Raw genomic sequence first — 17,056 nt, 5'->3', positions numbered from 1 at the left:
CAACATAAGAGTGAACACATATGGTATCGATCTTTCTCTCTATGACTTATTTCACTTAGCATAGCACTCTCCAGTTCCATCCAGGTTGATACAAAGGGCCATATTTCGATCTTTCTCATTGCCAAGTAGTATTCCATTGTGTATATAAACCACAGTTTCTTTATCCATTCATCAGTTGATGGACATTTAGGCTCTTTCCATAATTTACCTATTGTTGAAAGTGCTGCTATAAACGTTGAGGTACAAGTGATCCTATGCATCAATACGCCTGTATCCCTTGGGTAAATGCCTAACAGTGCTATTGCTGGGTCATAGGGAAGATCTATTTTTAATTTTTTGAGGAGCCTCCACACTGTTTTCCAGAGTGGATACACCAGTTTGCATACCCACCTGTGCACCTGTTTCTCCACATCCTCACCAGCATCTATAGTCTCCTGATTTGATCATTTTAGCCACTCTGACTGGCGTGAGGTGGTATCTGAGTGTGGTTTTGATTTGTATTCCCCTGATGAGGAGTGACGTTGAGCATCTTTTCATGTGCCTGTTGGCCATCTGGATGTCTTCTTTAGAGAAGTGTCTATTCATGTTTTCTGCCCATTTCTTCACTGGATTGTTTGTCTTTCGGGTTTGGAGTTTGGTGAGTTCTTTATAGACTTTGGATACTCGCCCTTTGTCTGATATGGCATTTGCAAATATCTTTTCCCATTCATTCGGTTGCCTTTTAGTTTTGTTCATTGTTTCCTTTGAAGTGCAGAAGTTTTTTATCTTGATGAGGTCCCAATAGTTCATTTATGCTTTTAATTCCCTTGCTTTTGGAGATGTGTCGAGTAAGAAATTGCTACGGCTGAGGTCAGAGAGGTTTTTTCCTGCTTTCTTCTCTAGGATTTTGATAGTTTCCTGTCTCACATTCAGGCCCTTTATCCATTTTGAGTTTATTTTTGTGAATGTTGTAAGAAAGTCATCTAGTTTCAATCTTCTGCATGTTGCTGTCCAGTACTCCCAGCACCATTTGTTAAAGAGACTGACTTTTTCCCATTGGATATTCTTTCTTGATTTGTCAAAGATTAGTTGGCCATACTTTTTTTGGGTCCAATTCTGGAGTCTCTATTCTATTCCATTGGTCTATGTGTCTGCTTCTGTGCCAATACCATGCTGTCTTGATGATTACAGCTTTGTAGTAGAGGCTAAAGTCTGGGATTGTGATGCCTAATGCTTTGGTCTTCTTTTTCAAAATTACTTTGACTATTCGGGGTCTTTTTTGGTTCCATACACATTTTAGGATTGCTTGTCCTAGCTTCAAGAAGAATGCTGGTGCAATTTTGATTGGGATTGCTTGGAATGTGTAGATTGCTTTGGGTAGTATTGATATTTTAACATTATTTATTCTTCCAATCCATGAGCACGGAATGTTTTCCATTTCTTTGTATCTTCTTCAATTTTGTTCATAAGCTTTTTATAGTTTTCAGCATACAGATCTTTTACATCTTTGGTTAGATTTATTCCTAGGTATTTTATGCTTCTTGGTGCAATTGTGAATGGGATCAGTTTCTTTATTTGTCTTTCTGTTGCTTCATTATTAGTGTATAAGAATGCAACTGATTTCTGTACTTTAATTTTGTGTCCTGCAACTTTGCTGAATTCACGTATCAGTTCTAGCAGACTTTTGGTGGAGTCTGTCGGGTTTTCCATGTAGAGTATCATGTCATCTGCAAAAAGTGAAAGCTTGACATCATCATTGCCAATTTTGATGCCTTTGATTTCCTTTTTTTGTCTGATTGCTGATGCTAGCACTTCCAACTCTATGTTAAACAACAGCGGTGAGAGTGGACATCCCTGTCGTGTTCCTGATCTCAGGGGAAAGCTCTCAGTTTCCCCTTTGAGGGTAATAATAGCTGTGTGTTTTCATAAATGGCTTTGATGATGGTTAAGTATGTTCCTTCTATCCCGACATTCTTGAGGGTTTTTATTAAGAAAGAATGCTGAATTTTGTCAAATGCTTTTTCTGCATCGATTGACAGGATCATATGGTTCTTCACTTTTCTTTTATTAATGTGATGTGTCACATTGATTGATTTGCGAATGTTGAACCAGGCCCGCAGCCCAGGAACGAATCCCACTTGATCACGGTGAAGAATTTTTTTTTATGTGCTGTTGAATTCGATTTGCTAGTATCTTATTGAGAATTTTTGCATCCATATTCAACAGGGATATTGGCCTATAGTTCTCTTTTTTTGCCGGAACTCTGTCTGGTTTGGGAATCAAACGAATGCTGGCTTCATACAATGAGTCCGGAAGTTTTCCTTCCCTTTCAATTTTTGCAAAAGCTTGAGAAGGATAAGAGTTATCTCTGCTTTAAATGTCTGGTAGCATTCCCCAGGGAAGCCATCTGGTCCTGGACTCATATGTTGGGAGATTTTTGATAACTGATTCCATTTCTTCGCTAGTTATGGGTCTGTTCAAGTTTTCTATTTTTTCCTGTTTGAGTTTTGGAAATGTGTGGATGCTTAGGAATTTTTCCATTTCTTCCAGGTTGTCCAGTCTGTTGGCATATAATTTTTCCTAGTATTCCCTGATAATTGCTTGTATTTATGAGGGATTGGTTGTAATAATTCCATTCTCACTCATGAGTTTATCTATTTGGGTCATCTCCCTTTTCTTTTTGAGAAGCCTGGCTAGACGTTTATCAATTTTGTTTATTTTTTCAAAAAAACAACTCTTGGATTCATTGATCTTCTCTATAGTTTTTTTTTTCTTTTTTTAGATTCCGTATTGCTTATTTCTACTCTGGTCTTTATTATTTCTATTCTTCTGCTGGGTTTGGGGTGTCTTTGCTGTTCTGCTTCTATTTCCTTTAGATGTGCTGTTAGATTTTGTATTTGGGATTTTTCTTGTTTTTGAGATAGGCCTGGATTGCAGTGTATTTTCCTCTCAGGACTGCCTTCTCTGCATCCCAAAGCGTTTGTTTTTTGTATTTTCATTGTCATTTGTTTCTATATATTTGTTAATTTCTTCTCTAATTGCCTGGTTGACCCATTCATTCTTTAGTAGGGTGTTCTTTAACCTCCATGCTTTTGGAAGTTTTCCAGACTTTTTCCTGTGGTTGATTTCAAGCTTCATAGCATTGTGGTCTGAAAGTGTGCATGGTATGATCTCAATTCTTGTATACTTATGAAGGGCTGTTTTGTGACCCAGTATGTGATCCAACTTGGAGATGTTCCATGTGCACTCGAGGAGAAAGTATATTCTGTTGCTTTGGGATGCAGAGTTCTAAATATATGTCAAGTCCATCTGATCTAATGTATCATTCAGGGCCCTTGTTTCTGTATTGACCGTGTGTTTGGCTGATCTATCCGTTGTTGTAAGTGGAGTATTAAAGTCCCCTGCAATTATCACATTCTTATCAATATGGTTGCTTATGTTTGTGATTAATTGTTTTATATATTTGGGGGCTTCCATATTCAGTGCATAGACATTTATAATTGTTAGCTCTTCCTGATGGATAGACCCTGTAATTATTACATGATGCCCTTCTTCATCTCTTGTTACAGACTTTAATTTAAAGTCTAGTTTGTCTGTTATAAGTATGGCTACTCCAGCTTTCTTTTGGCTTCCAGTAGCATGATAGATAGTTCTCCATGTCCTCACTTTCAATCTGAAGGTGTCCTCAGGTCTAAAATGAGTCTCTTGTAGACAGCAAAGAGATGGGTCTTCTTTTTTTTTCCATTCTGAAATCCTATGTCTTTTGGTTGGAGCATTTAGTCCATTTACATTCAGTGTTATCATGGAAAGATATGGGTTTAGAGTCGTTGTCATGTCTGTAGGTTTCATGCTTGTAGTGATGTCTTTGCTGATTTGTGGTCCTTGCAACATTTCACTCACAGAGTCCCCCTTAGGATTTCTTATAGGGCTGGTTTAGTGGTGATGAATTCCTTCCGTTTTTGTTTGGGAAAACCTTTATCTCTCCTTCTATTCTGAATGACAGACTTGCTGGATAAAGGATTCTCGGCTGCATATTTTTTCTGTTCATCACACTGAACATTGAAGATTTCCTGCCATTCCTTTCTTGCCTGCCAAGTTCTAGTAGGTAGGTCTGCCCTTACTCTTATGGGTCTCCCTTTGTACGTTATAGTGTGTTTATCCCTAGCTGGTTTCAGAATTGTCTCTTTATCCTTGTATTTTGCCAGTTTCACTATGATATGTCATTCAGAAGATCAAGTTATGTCTGAAGGGTGTTCTCTGTGCCTCTTCGATTTCACTGCCTTTTTCCTTCCCCAGATCAGGGAAGTTCTCAGCTGTGATTTGTTCAAGTACACCTTCTGCCCCTTTCTCTCTCTTCTTCTGCTTCTGGAATTCCTATTATACGCATACTGTTCCATTTTATTGTGTCACTTAATTCTCTAATTCTCACCTTATACTCCTAGGTTTTTTTTATCTCTCTTTTTCTCAGCTTTTTCTTTTTCCATAATTTTATCTTCTAAGTCACCTGTTCTCTCCCCTGCCTCTTCAATCCCTGCTATGCCCTCCTGCATTTTATTTTTCACCTCATTTACAGCTGTTCACTTTTAACATTCCAGATGTTAAGTCCCACTGGCTGTCAGAACTCACAGAATCAGGCCCCTCCGCTTTTGCAAGCCTGCAAAAGTGGGGGCTCTGCCTTGCAGGGTGGACTCCCCCTTCGGTGCCCTGTCTTCTTCCCTCTAGTCCCTGTAGCACTCACCACCTTTCCGCCCCTCCTACCCTCTTCTGTGGGCCTCTTGTCTATGCTTGGCTCTGGAGAGTCCATTCTACTATTCTTCTGGTGGTTTTTTGGATATTTAGGCAGATGTGTGTGGAATATAAGTGATCGGCAGGATGAGGTGAGCCCTGTGTCCTCCTATGCTGCCATCTTCCCCCTCCATGTATTTCTTTAGTTCATCTTTAAATTTCTGCGTAACTCATTCATTCTTTTGTATATGTTCTTTATACTCCATATATTTGTGGTCTTTGCAAATATTTTCTTGTGATTGACTTTAAGTTTCATAGCATTGTTGTCAGAAAATATGCATGGTATGATCTCATTCCTTTTGTGTTTGTTGAGGCCTGATTTTTGACCCAGTATGTGATTTATTCTGGAGAATATTCCATGTGCACTGGAATAGAATATGTATTCTGCTGCTTTAGGCTGAAATGTTCTAAATATATCTATTAAGTCCATCTGGTCCAGTGTGTCATTCAAAGCCATTGTTTTCTTGCTGGTTTTCTGCTTAGAGAATCTGTCCATTGTTGTAAGTGGGGTGTTAAAGTCCATTACTATTATCGTATTATTATCAATGAGTTTCTTTATGTTTGTTATTAATTGTTTTATATGTTTGGGTTAGTCCAATTTGGGGGCATGAATATTTACAATTGTTAAATCTTATTGTTGGATAGACCTCTTTATTACGATATAGTGCCCTTCATTATTTGTTACACTCTTTAGTTTAAATTTTAGTTTTTGTGATATAATTATGGCTACTGTGGCTTACTATTGATGTCCATTAGCATGGTAAATTGTTCTCCATCCCCTCACTTTCAATCTGCTGGTGTCTTTAAGTCTAAAATGAATATCTTGTAGGCAGTATATACATGAGTCTTGCTTTTTTATCCACTCTGATACACTATGTCTTTTGATTAGAGCATTTATTCCATTTGCATTCTGAGTGATTATTGATGAATATGAATTTAGTGCCATTGTATAACTTGTTAAGTCATTGTTTCTGGAGATTTTCTCTGTTCTTTTCTAGTCTTTGTTGCTTTTGGTCTTACTTTCCCACTCAAAGAGTCCCCTTTAATATTTCTTGCAGGGTTGGTTTAGTGATCACAAACTCCTTTAGTTTTTGTTTTTCTGGGAAACTATCTCTACTTCTATTCTGAATGAAAGCCTTGCTGGATAAGGAATTCTTAGATGAATATTTTTCTCATTTATCATATTGACTATATCACTCCACTCCCTTCTGGTCTGCCAAGTTTCTGTGGATAGGTCTGCTGCTAATCTTATTTGTCTTCTCTTGTAAGTTTGGGATTTCTTTTCCTTTACTGCTCGCTGGGTATTTTCCTTTTCTGTATTTGGCAAATTTTGCTATAATATGTCTTGGTGTTTGCCTGCTTTTGTTGATTTTGATGGGAGCTGTCTGTGCCTTCTGGATTTGGATGTTTTTTTCCTTCCCCAGATTAGGGAAATTTTAATCTATAATTTGATGAAATAAACCTTTTGGCCTCTTTTCCCCTCTCTTCTTCTGGAACTCCTATGATATGAATGCTATTAAGCTTTATGGAGTCACTGAATTCCCCAAGTCTACATCCATGATCTAATATTTTTCTTTCCTTCGCTTCTCAGTTTTATTATTTTCCATAATTTCATCTTCTATATCACGTAGTTCCTCTGTTTCTCCAATCCTTGTGGTCATTACATACAGCCACTGTTGCATTTCAGTTATACCATTTTTTTTTATTTTGGCCTGACTAGTTTTTAGGTCTTTCATCTCTGTGCTAAGGGACTCCCTGGTGTCTTGTATGTTTCTCTCAAGCCCAAGTAGTACCCTGATGATTGTTGTTTTAAATTCTCATTCAGACATACTACTTATATCTGTTTGGATTAGATTGCTGGCCATCACCTTTCCCTGTGCTTTCTTTGTGATGAATTCCTCTATCTTGGCATTTTGGGATGGATTCTTCAGTCTTGGTCTAGGTGTCTCTTTTCTGTGTGTTAGAAATCCTGTTATGTTTCCTGAGAAACATGCTCCTGAGAGTAATGGGTATATTAAGAAGATTACATATACTGACCAGGACTTGGAGCTTAAAGAAGTGTTTCTGGTGTATGCTGTGTACACTTTGCTGTTGTGTTTCGGATGCTCTTTCCCTCAAATCAGCCCAGAGTTTCACCTCGCCTACAGTAGAGAGTGTTTAGACCTTTTCCAGTGCATTTTAACTAGGTATATTTTGGTCTACTTGTTTAAAAAGGTTAAAATGAACAAATCAGGAGACTATAGATGCTGGAGAGGATGTGGGGAGACTATAGATGCTTGAGAAGATGTGGAGAAACAGGAACCCTCTTGCACTGTTGGTAGCAATGCAAACTGGTGCAGCCTCTCTGGAAAACAGTGTGGAGGCTCCTCAAAAAATTAAAAATAGATCTACCCTATGGCCCAGCAATAGCACCGCTAGGAATTTACCCAAGGGATACAAGAGTGCTGATACATAGGGGCACTTGTACCTCAATGTTTATAGCAGCACTTTCAACAATAGCCAAATTATGGAAAAAGTCTAAATGTCCATCAACTGATGAATGGATAAAGAAATTGTGGTTTATATACACAATGGAATACTACTTGGCAATGAGAAAGAATGAAATATGGCCTTTCGTAGCAACTTGGATGGAACTGGAGAGTGCTATGCTAAGTGAAATAAGTCATCACAGAAAGACAAATACCATGTTTTCACTCTTATGTGGATCCTGAGAAACTTAACAGAAGACCATGGGGGAGGGGAAGGAAAAAAAAAGAGAGGAAGAGAGCCGAAGCATAAGAGACTCTTAAAAACTGAGAATAAACTGAAGGTTGATGGGGAGTTGGAGAGAGGGAGGGTGGGTGATGGGCATTGAGGAGGGCTCCTGTTGGGATGAGCACTGGGTGTTGTATGGAAACCAATTTGACAATACGTTTCATATTTAAAAAAGGGCTAGATTCAATTCCCACTAGACCCTAAGTTTTGCAGAACTCTATGGTCAATAGACTTGGTGCATATGGGAAGTTTGTGGTGGATTTCTGGGGGAGCGGCCCACTTTTGCTCTGGTTCTCAGGCACACTTGCTGTGTTAAAGAAAAACAAAAACAAAACACCTAGGCAGTGCAGGGAGACGGGGCTTATTGTAAGTGGCTCAAGCCTCCACTGTGGGTGCTATGCTGCTCACTGAAGTCTGAGGGTCTGTGCTGATTGGCAGGGAATAAAATTGGTATCAGACTTCTCCCTCATCCCAGGAGAGGAAATTTTGCACCCACTGCTCTTCAGAAAGCCTTCACATAAGAACAATCTCCCCTTATGTGACCTAAGGATCCCTCAGATCCCTGCCTACACCCTATCTGTGGCCAAGTCATCTGCCCACTCAGTGGCACAGTGCTCCTGTGTTTAATCTCATACATTCTGGTTTGGCTTCAAAACTCCAAATTTTAGGGACCTGGTGCAATGTGGACCCTTGCTGATCCTCTGGGGGAGGGTTTTGCCACACTGTGGCTGGTGCCAGTTTGTCTCAGAAGGGCAGTTGCATGAACACACAGGGGCTTGGAGTTTATGGTAGAGGAGAGCAAAAAGCCAGTGTCCATGTTAGCTCCCCTCAGCAGGTGCTTCTGCACCTATGTTAATGAACAGGACAGCTCAATGGCACCTGCTGGCTCTTTGCACCTGAGAAGCAGTGTCCCCTCTCCCAAATGCACTCCAAGAAGAGGAAGTGCCTTTCCTCAACCTAGGGGATCATCAGATCATGCTGTCCACTCCCTGGCTTCTGCCCTCCTTCTTCACAGGAGTACCACTATACCCATAAGGCTCCACCCCAGCGATGTCACAGACCTCTAAAGCTTCTGACTTTGAGCTCCCTTGTTTATAAAAAACTTTCAATAATAATCAGCCCTTCTCATTTTTCCAGTCAATGGTTTTAAGAAAGTGTTTTTCCTGTGTAATCCCCTGCACATTGCTCTTTCCCCCTCTCTTACTCTATTTCTATCCACTCTCTGTGATCAGGAGTCTTCCCCTCTGCAGCACTGGCAATTCTTTTCTCCCCTTCATCATGGCTCCACACCTCCTACCTTCCACAATATGACCTCTTTTCAATTTCTAGTTGTGCAGTTTGTTCTTTCAGTTTTCAGATCAATTCTTTGAATGTTCAGAATGATTTAATATTTTATTAGCTCTGTTCAAGGGATGAGGCAAGCATAGGGACCCCCTATTACTCTCCCTTCTTAACTCCCAGCAGGGGATTTTTATTATCAATTGACAGGGAGAAAAAGTCATTGAATTAAAATTACTAAGAGAAACTTGATTAGATATCAAGGGTGGAGGAAGAACTTAATTAAATTTCAAGGGTGAAAGATTCTTGCTAAACTAGCTTATCAGGATTATTGCTAAAACTGGAATCAATAGGACTTTTTGCTAAAACTAATCTTGACAGTCCAACGACAAGGCCTAACAAGAAGAGGGCTCAAAAGAGCCTGATTAACTTTGGTCAATAAGAGTGTCATCGTCAATGCAAACAAAGAGGAATATGAGATCCATACATAGGAAAGCGAAAGCAACACAAACTGCCTGTGAGAAGGTCCACATGTCAGACTGAACCTACAAAGATTTCAAATCATAAATATCTTCCAACACTAAAAAAAATCATGCTTAATGAAGTAATGGAAGATATGAAGACAATATATTATGAAATAGAAAATATAATAAAGATTTTAAAAATAAAAAAAAACAAAATAGAAACGTTGGATTTGAAAAATATAATAATGAAAATGAAAAATTCATTGGAGGTGTTCAACAGATTTCAACCAAAATGAGAAAACATGAGTGAAGTTGAAGAATGGCATTATGCATTCTGAAGAAGAAAGATAAAAAGGAATGAAGAAAAATGATCAGAGACAAAAAAATGTAAGACACCTTTAAGCATACCAACATATGTGCAATGAGAGTACCTGAAGAAAAGGGAAAAGAAAAGGGTAGAAAAAGTAACCAAAGAAATAATGGCTGTGGACACCTGGCTGGTTTAGTCAGTAGAGAATGGACTCTTGATCTCAGGGTTGTGAGCTCAAGCTCAACATTTGGCATAAAGCTTACTTAAGAAAGAAAGAAAGAAGAAAGAAAGAAAGAAAGAAAGAAAGAAAGAAAGAAAGAAAGGCTGAAAACTCAATTTTCTAAAACAAAACAAAACAAAACAAAAAAACAAATGAAACTCTAGATAAAGAAGAGCAAATTAATCTGAAAACAACCTAAAGGCAGAATATCAACACTTACAGAAAAAAAATTAGTGAAATACATTAGAGAAAATTAAAAGTACCAGAAATTATTTCTTTGAGGAATGAAATTGACAAACTTTAACTAGATTGAAGAAAAGAGAAAAGACAAATTACTAACATCAAGAATAAAAGAGGGGACAATACTATCAACTTTACTAAAATGAAAATGGGTTATAAGGGACTATTATAAACAACTATATGCCAACAAAGTCAATAACAGATTAAATGTACACATACATATAAAACACAAACTACTGAAACTGACTCAAGATGAAATATAAATAATGGCCAAAACTACAAAATTTGATGAAAAACAAATCTACACATCAAAGAAGCTCAACAAATCCAAGTAGGATAGACAAAAAGAGATCTACACGAAGACAAAAAAATTGAACTGTTGAGGGGCAAGGAGACTCTTGAAGGCAACAAGAATAGTGACTTCTCACAAGTTAAAGATAATAAGATTATTATGTAATTTCTCACCAGAAACCATGGAGATCAGAAGGTAGTGCAATGACATATTTAAAGTGCTGAAATTAAACAGAAACTGTAAACCATAAATTCTATATCAAGTACAACTCTCCTTTTAAAATGAGGGAAAAATTAAGACATACTCAGAAAAACAAAAACTGGGGGAGTTTGTTACCAAGAAACCTGCCCCACAGGAAATAGTAAAAGGTGTTCATCAAATGAAAGGACATCAAATGGTAACTCAATATCATATGAAGAAATAAAGATCTCTGGTAAAGGTAAATTATGGGCAAATATATAAGCCAGTATTGTTGTATTTTTGGTTTATAACTCACTTTTTACTGCCTGCTTGATATAAAAAAGAAACATGCATAAAATAATTATGAATATATGTTATTAGATACACATTGGTAAATATGTAATTTGTGACAAAACATAAAAGAGGTAGACAGAGTTCTATAGGAGCAGAGATTTTGTACACTATTGAAATCAAGGTGATATAAATTCAAACTGGATTGTTACAGATTTGGTATATTCAATGTAACCTCTGTGGTAACCACAAATATCTAAAATTAGACACAAAAAAATGATAAGGGGAAAAAATAGCTTACTACCAAAAATCAACTAAACAGAAAGGAAGAAATAATGGAGGAAATGAGGACCAAAATAAAGGATAAGACATACAGGAAAAAATGGTAGCAGTAAGCCCTTCCTTATTAGCCATTATTTGAAAGGTAAATAGATTAAACTCTCCAATCAAAAGGTGGAGAGATTGGCATAATGGAAAAAAATTCATGATCTAATTATATGCTGTCTATAAGAAACTCAAGGGGCACCTGCGTGGCTCAGTTGGTTAAGCATCAGACTCCTGATTTCAGACCAGGTAACACTCCCATGGTTTGTGGAGAGTTCAAGCTCCACATCAGGCTCCATGCTGACAGAGAGGAGTCTGCTTGGGATTCTCTCTCTTCCTCTTTCTCTGCCCCTCCCCTACTTGTGGGCTCTCTCTCTCAAAATTAATAAATAAACTTAAAAAAAGAAACTCACTTTAGATCCAAAGTCACATATAAATTGAAAGTGAAAGGATGGTAAAACATATTTCATGTGAATAGTTAGCAAAAGACTGTAGTATCTATATTATTATATTCTAAGTTTAAAAACCTGTTACAAGTGACAAAATAAAATTATTATGTATTTCTAAAAAGTTAAATTCATCAAAAAATATAACAATTAAAAACATATATATAGGAAATGAAAGATCCCAAGAATATGTGAAGCACACATGACAGAATTGAAGAAATAAACAAGTAGTTCTAGAATAATACTTGGAGAATTCAATACCCCAGTTTCAATAATGGATAAAATATCTAGACAACTGACCAGTAAAGATGGAGGACTCGAACAATATTATAAACCAACTAGACCTAACAGATATATATAGAACATGCTACACAACAACAGAAGAATAAACATTCTTCTTCAGTGCACATGGAACATGCTCCAGTATGGAACATAATTTAGGCCACAATAAAATATCAATGCATTTGAAAAAATTAGAGGAATACAGAATATCTTTTCTGACCACAATTGAATGTTTTAATGTTTAAAATATAAAAAAAAAACCTCTTACAAATAATCAAGAAGACAAACAAGCAAATTAAAAATGGTGCAAGGACTTAAATCTCCAAAGAAGATACTTAATGACCAAGAAGTACATGAAAATGTGTCCAACATCTTTTATCATTAGCAAAATGCAAAGTGAAGGCACGATGAGATACCACTTCACACCCACACACTGCTAGATATAGGTATAATAAAAAATGGAAAAGAAGTATAATAAAAACGGAAAATAACAAGTCTTGACAAGGATGTGTGGATAATTGGAATATTTGTATATTGCTGGTAGGAATGTAAAATGGTGAAGCTGCTGTGGAAAAACAGTTTGGCAGTTACTTCAAAAGTTAAATATATATTACCATATGGCCAAGCATTTCCATTCCTAGATATACACCGAAGAAAATTGAACACAGGGACACAGACATATATTTGTACACGAATATTAATTGCAGTCTTATTCACAATAGGAAATAGATGGAAACAATCCAAATTCCCATCAACAGATGAATGTATAAACAAAATGTGATATATACATATATACATTAGAATAATATTTGCCTACAAAAATGAAGTTCTGAAACATGCTACAAACATGGATGAATCTTCGAAAAATATGCTAAATGCAGTAATCCAGAAACAAAAAGCAATACTGTATGATTCAACCTATATAAGATATCTAAAATAGGCAAACTAATAGAAACAGATGGTAGATTGGAGATTACAGGATTGGGGGAGGGGAAAATGGGAATTATTGCTTAATGGGTACAGTTGCTGCTTGGGTTCATGAAATAGTTTCAGAAATAGATAGGAGTGATGGTTGCACAAAATTGTGAATGAAATTAATGTCACTGATTTGTATACTTAAATATGGCTTAAATGGAAAGTTATATGTTTATATATATTACCTATATTACCAAAATTTAAAAAATTATGAAGTTGACATGATCTGAAAATCTGTTGTGACTATGTTGTTTCTCCTAACATTCAATCCGTTGACTGAAGCTTTGTTTGTATTCTTTTTTGACCATTAGCTCACTCTTGGTTGCTTTATTAACTTGTGCTTATTTCTTAGTGCCCCTCCCTATGGCATTAATTTTCCTTTCTCTGTTTACCAGAGAGGGGCTATAATTTCTCTTAGGGTTATTGGCCATTGGCACATCTTTTCTGACAAATTTTGTCTTTCATTCCTTTGCTTCCCAGACATTGACCTCCTAAGTCCACCTCTTTTCTCAGCATTCACTGATATTTATTTTGCCTGGGCTTTGGGCATGCATGAAATTAATACAGAGCAGGGTGTCAAGATGGGTTGAATAGAATCAAAGGCTTTTTCTTTTTAATGTTGTTTTTTTTTTTGTTTGTTTGTTTCTTTCTTTTCTTCCCAATCAGGTTCATTTTGTTAATCAGAAAATTTAATAAAAAGGTTTTTTTTAGTTGAAAGAAAATATTGAAGGTAGGAAAAATACACATTTCCCAAATAAAATTATTCGTTTCAAGAGAAATAAATAACATTACCTTCATTGTACTAATTTGCATCAAGCACAAAGTATGTTTGATAGGCTACATACAAAATAAAAGTTTTCAGGTTTTTAAAATACTAAATCCTTCTGATCTGGGACATGTACCATACTGCCCCCATCATCTACACCCACCCTAGTTCACTGCCTTTAAACTGTCCTCCAATTCATGGGGCTATAATTGGCATCACCACCAACTTGTGACTAGAGTTCACCATTCCCCGATTACCAGGAAAGTTCTATACTACCTACCACTCTGCCCCCATCCCTGCCAAAGCTGTCTGTTCTCTGCTTTTATTATTCATGGTGCCCAGGTCGAAACTGCCCAAGATCCTGTGTATTGTATCCCACCTGGATTATGGAGTACAGTCTGCTGGGTCTTCTACTCCAGAATTCCACATTTCTAGAAACCTAGGAGGAACCTAGCCTTACTTCAATGTTGTCACCTACCAAACCGTCTCCCCGGGAGCCCCTCACCCAGACTGAGGCCAGTTTCCAAAATAACTCTCAGATGCTGACCAGATTAATTAACCTAAACTGGGCAACTCACTGAGGTTTATAGATCACCTAAAATTTCATCAAAGGTGTGTGTATGTGTGTGTGTGGTATAAGCAGGGATATTGCATTTTTGTAGTGGGGTCATTCTAGTAAAAAAAAATATGCAGGTATTTGTAGCGATAGAAAAAAAGAAGTTTTGTTATGATTCTGGATCTTCAGCCAGCCCCTCTTTATGCTACTAGTTCTAATATTGTACAGGCATACCTTGTTTTGTTGTGCTTTACTTGATTGAACTTTGCAGGCATAGCATTCTTTATAAATTGAAGGTTTGTGGCAACTTTCCACTGAACAAGTCTATCAGGTCTATTTTTCAACAGAATTTCCTCACTTTGTGTCTCTGTGTCACATTTCATAATTTTTGTAGTATTTCAAGCTTTTTCATTATTATTCTATTTGTCATGTTGAAATGTAATCAGAAATCTTTGATGTTATTATTGTAATCACTTAGGGGGCTACAAACTGTACCCATATAAGAAGGAAAAAATAATTGATAAATGTATGTGTGTTCTGACTACTCCAACAAACAACCATTCCCTATCTCTCTCCCCAGCCTCAGGAATTCCTATTCCCTGAGACATAACAACATTTAAATTAGGCCAATTAATAATCCTACAATGGTCTTTACATGTTCAAGTGAAAGAAAGAGTTATATATCTCATTTTAAATCAAAAGTGAGATATGATTAAGGTTAGTAAGGAAGGCATGTTGAAAGTCAAGACAGGCTGAAAGATAGGCCTTTTGCATCAATTAGTAAAGTTGTAAGTGTAAATGAAAAACTCTTGAAGGAAATTAAAAAAGCTGCTGCAATGAGCATGTGAATGACAAGAAAGTGAAACAGTCTTACTGCTAATATGAAGAAAGTTTTAGGGGTCTGGATAGAAGATCTAATCAGCAGCAACATTCCCTCAAGATAGTCCAATCCAGAGCAAAACCCTGTCTCTTCAATTCTATGAAGGCTGGGAGAGGTGAGGAAGCTGCAGAAGAAAAGTCTAAAGCTGGTAGAGATTGGTTTATGAGGTTTAAGGAAAGAAGCTGTCTCCATAACATGAGTACAAGGTGAAAGAACAAGTGCTGTTGTAGAAGCTGCAGCAAGTTATGCAGAAGATCTAGATAAGATAGTTATGCAGAAGATCTAGATAAGATAATTAATGAATATGGCTATGCTGAAGAACAGATTTCCAATCCAGACAAAATAGGTTTCTATTGGAAGAAGATGCCATCTAATACTTTCATAGCTAGAGAGCTAGATTCAGCATTCTAGATGCCATTAAGAACATTTGTGATTCATGGGAGAGGTCAAAATATCAACACTAACAGGAGTTTGGAAGAAGTTGATTCCAACCCTCATGGATGACTTTGAGACGTCAATGGAGGAACTAACTGCATATGTGGTGGAAGTAGCAAGAGAACTATAATTAAAGGTGGATCCTGAATAGTACTGAATTGCTGCAATCTCATGATAAAACTTTAATGGATCAAGTATTGCTTCTTATAGATGGACAAAGAAAGTTGGTTTCTTGAGATGGAATCTACTTCTGATGAAGATGCTGTGAAGATTGTTGAAATGGAAATAAAAGATTTAGAATATTATATAAACTGACTTGATAAAGCAACAGCAGGGTTTGAGAGGATTGACTCCAATTTTGAAAGAAGTTCTACTGTGGGTAAAATGTTATTCCATGCTACAGAGAAATTGCTCATAAGAGAAAAAGTCATCCAATGTGGCAAACTTCTAATTGCTATCTTTTACAAAATTATCACAGCTGGAGCATCTTGGCGGCTCAGTAGGTTAAGCATACAACTTTTGATCTCAGATCAGGTCTTGAGCTCAGGGTCATGAGTTCAAGGGCTGGTTGGGCCCCATGTTGGGTGTGGAGCCTACTTTTTAAAAAAATTACCACAGCCGCTCCGAACTTCAGCAACCATTACCCTGTTAAATCAGCAGCCACCAACATTGAAGCAAGATCCTCCTCTAGCAAAAAATAAATACATAAAGAAATAAAGAAAGAAAGAAAGAAAGAATCACTGAAAACAAAGATGATTGTTAGCAATTTTTAACAATGAAGTATTTTAATTAGATATGTACATATTTTTAGACATAATACTATTGCACACTTGTACTACACTAGAGTGTAAACATAACTTCTATATTCACTGAAAAAACAAAAATTCCACTTGACTTCCTTTATTGCAGTATTGGACTAAACTTGTGATATCTATGAGGTATGCCAGTGTATGAAACATGGACAGGATACAGGTAAAACATATACTTATTTATTTCTAGCACATTTTCTTGCCCCACTCATGTGTAAGCTCCCTGCCTGGTGCACTGGGCCAGACCTCTGGAATAAAATACTCTGTAGTAGAGCATGTACTGTTTAGAATGCTGACAAAATAATTTTTGTTGGCTAGACAATCAATAGCAGCTTTCTGTATGCGCTAGTATGCTCAATAAATGTCAATTGCTCATAACAGCTATCATTTTTTCTTTAAAAACATGAAACTTTTTGAGGTGACATATATGTGTAGGTCATGAGGTAGACACTATAGATACTATTCCAATTTCTCCCCTTTTTTTGGAGAGAGGGAGAGAGCAGAAGGAAAGAAAGAATCTTATGCAGGCTGCATGCTCAGCCCAATGTGGGGCTCGATCTCACAGCCTTGGAATCGTGACCTGAGCCAAAATCAGGAGTGAGACACTCAACCAACTAAGCCACCCAGCTAATGCCCCCATTATCTCATGTTATACTCCCAAAACCACAAGGGAGATATTTTCATTATTATTTTATATAATTATATATATATATATATATATTATTATAAACATAATAATAAATATAAATATAAATATATTATAAATATATTTAAATATAACAAATATAAA

At 36.8% G+C, this 17,056-nt stretch overlaps 1 long non-coding RNA gene across 1 annotated transcript in view; it reads right to left on the bottom strand.

Moving 5' to 3' along the window:
- Nucleotides 1-269: 269 nt before the first annotated feature.
- Nucleotides 270-17,056, bottom strand: part of LOC123594499 — a 28,330-nt gene continuing 11,543 nt past the window's right edge. The window contains exon 2 of the long non-coding RNA XR_006710761.1: nt 270-390. This is a non-coding gene — a long non-coding RNA (uncharacterized LOC123594499). The remainder of the gene's footprint in view (nt 391-17,056) is intronic.

The sequence above is a fragment of the Leopardus geoffroyi genome, chromosome X (assembly GCF_018350155.1).
Source record: "Leopardus geoffroyi isolate Oge1 chromosome X, O.geoffroyi_Oge1_pat1.0, whole genome shotgun sequence".
Taxonomy (NCBI): Eukaryota; Metazoa; Chordata; class Mammalia; order Carnivora; family Felidae; genus Leopardus; species Leopardus geoffroyi.
Note: the sequence above shows the minus strand (reverse complement) of the source record. Positions and strands in the feature narration are given on the sequence as shown.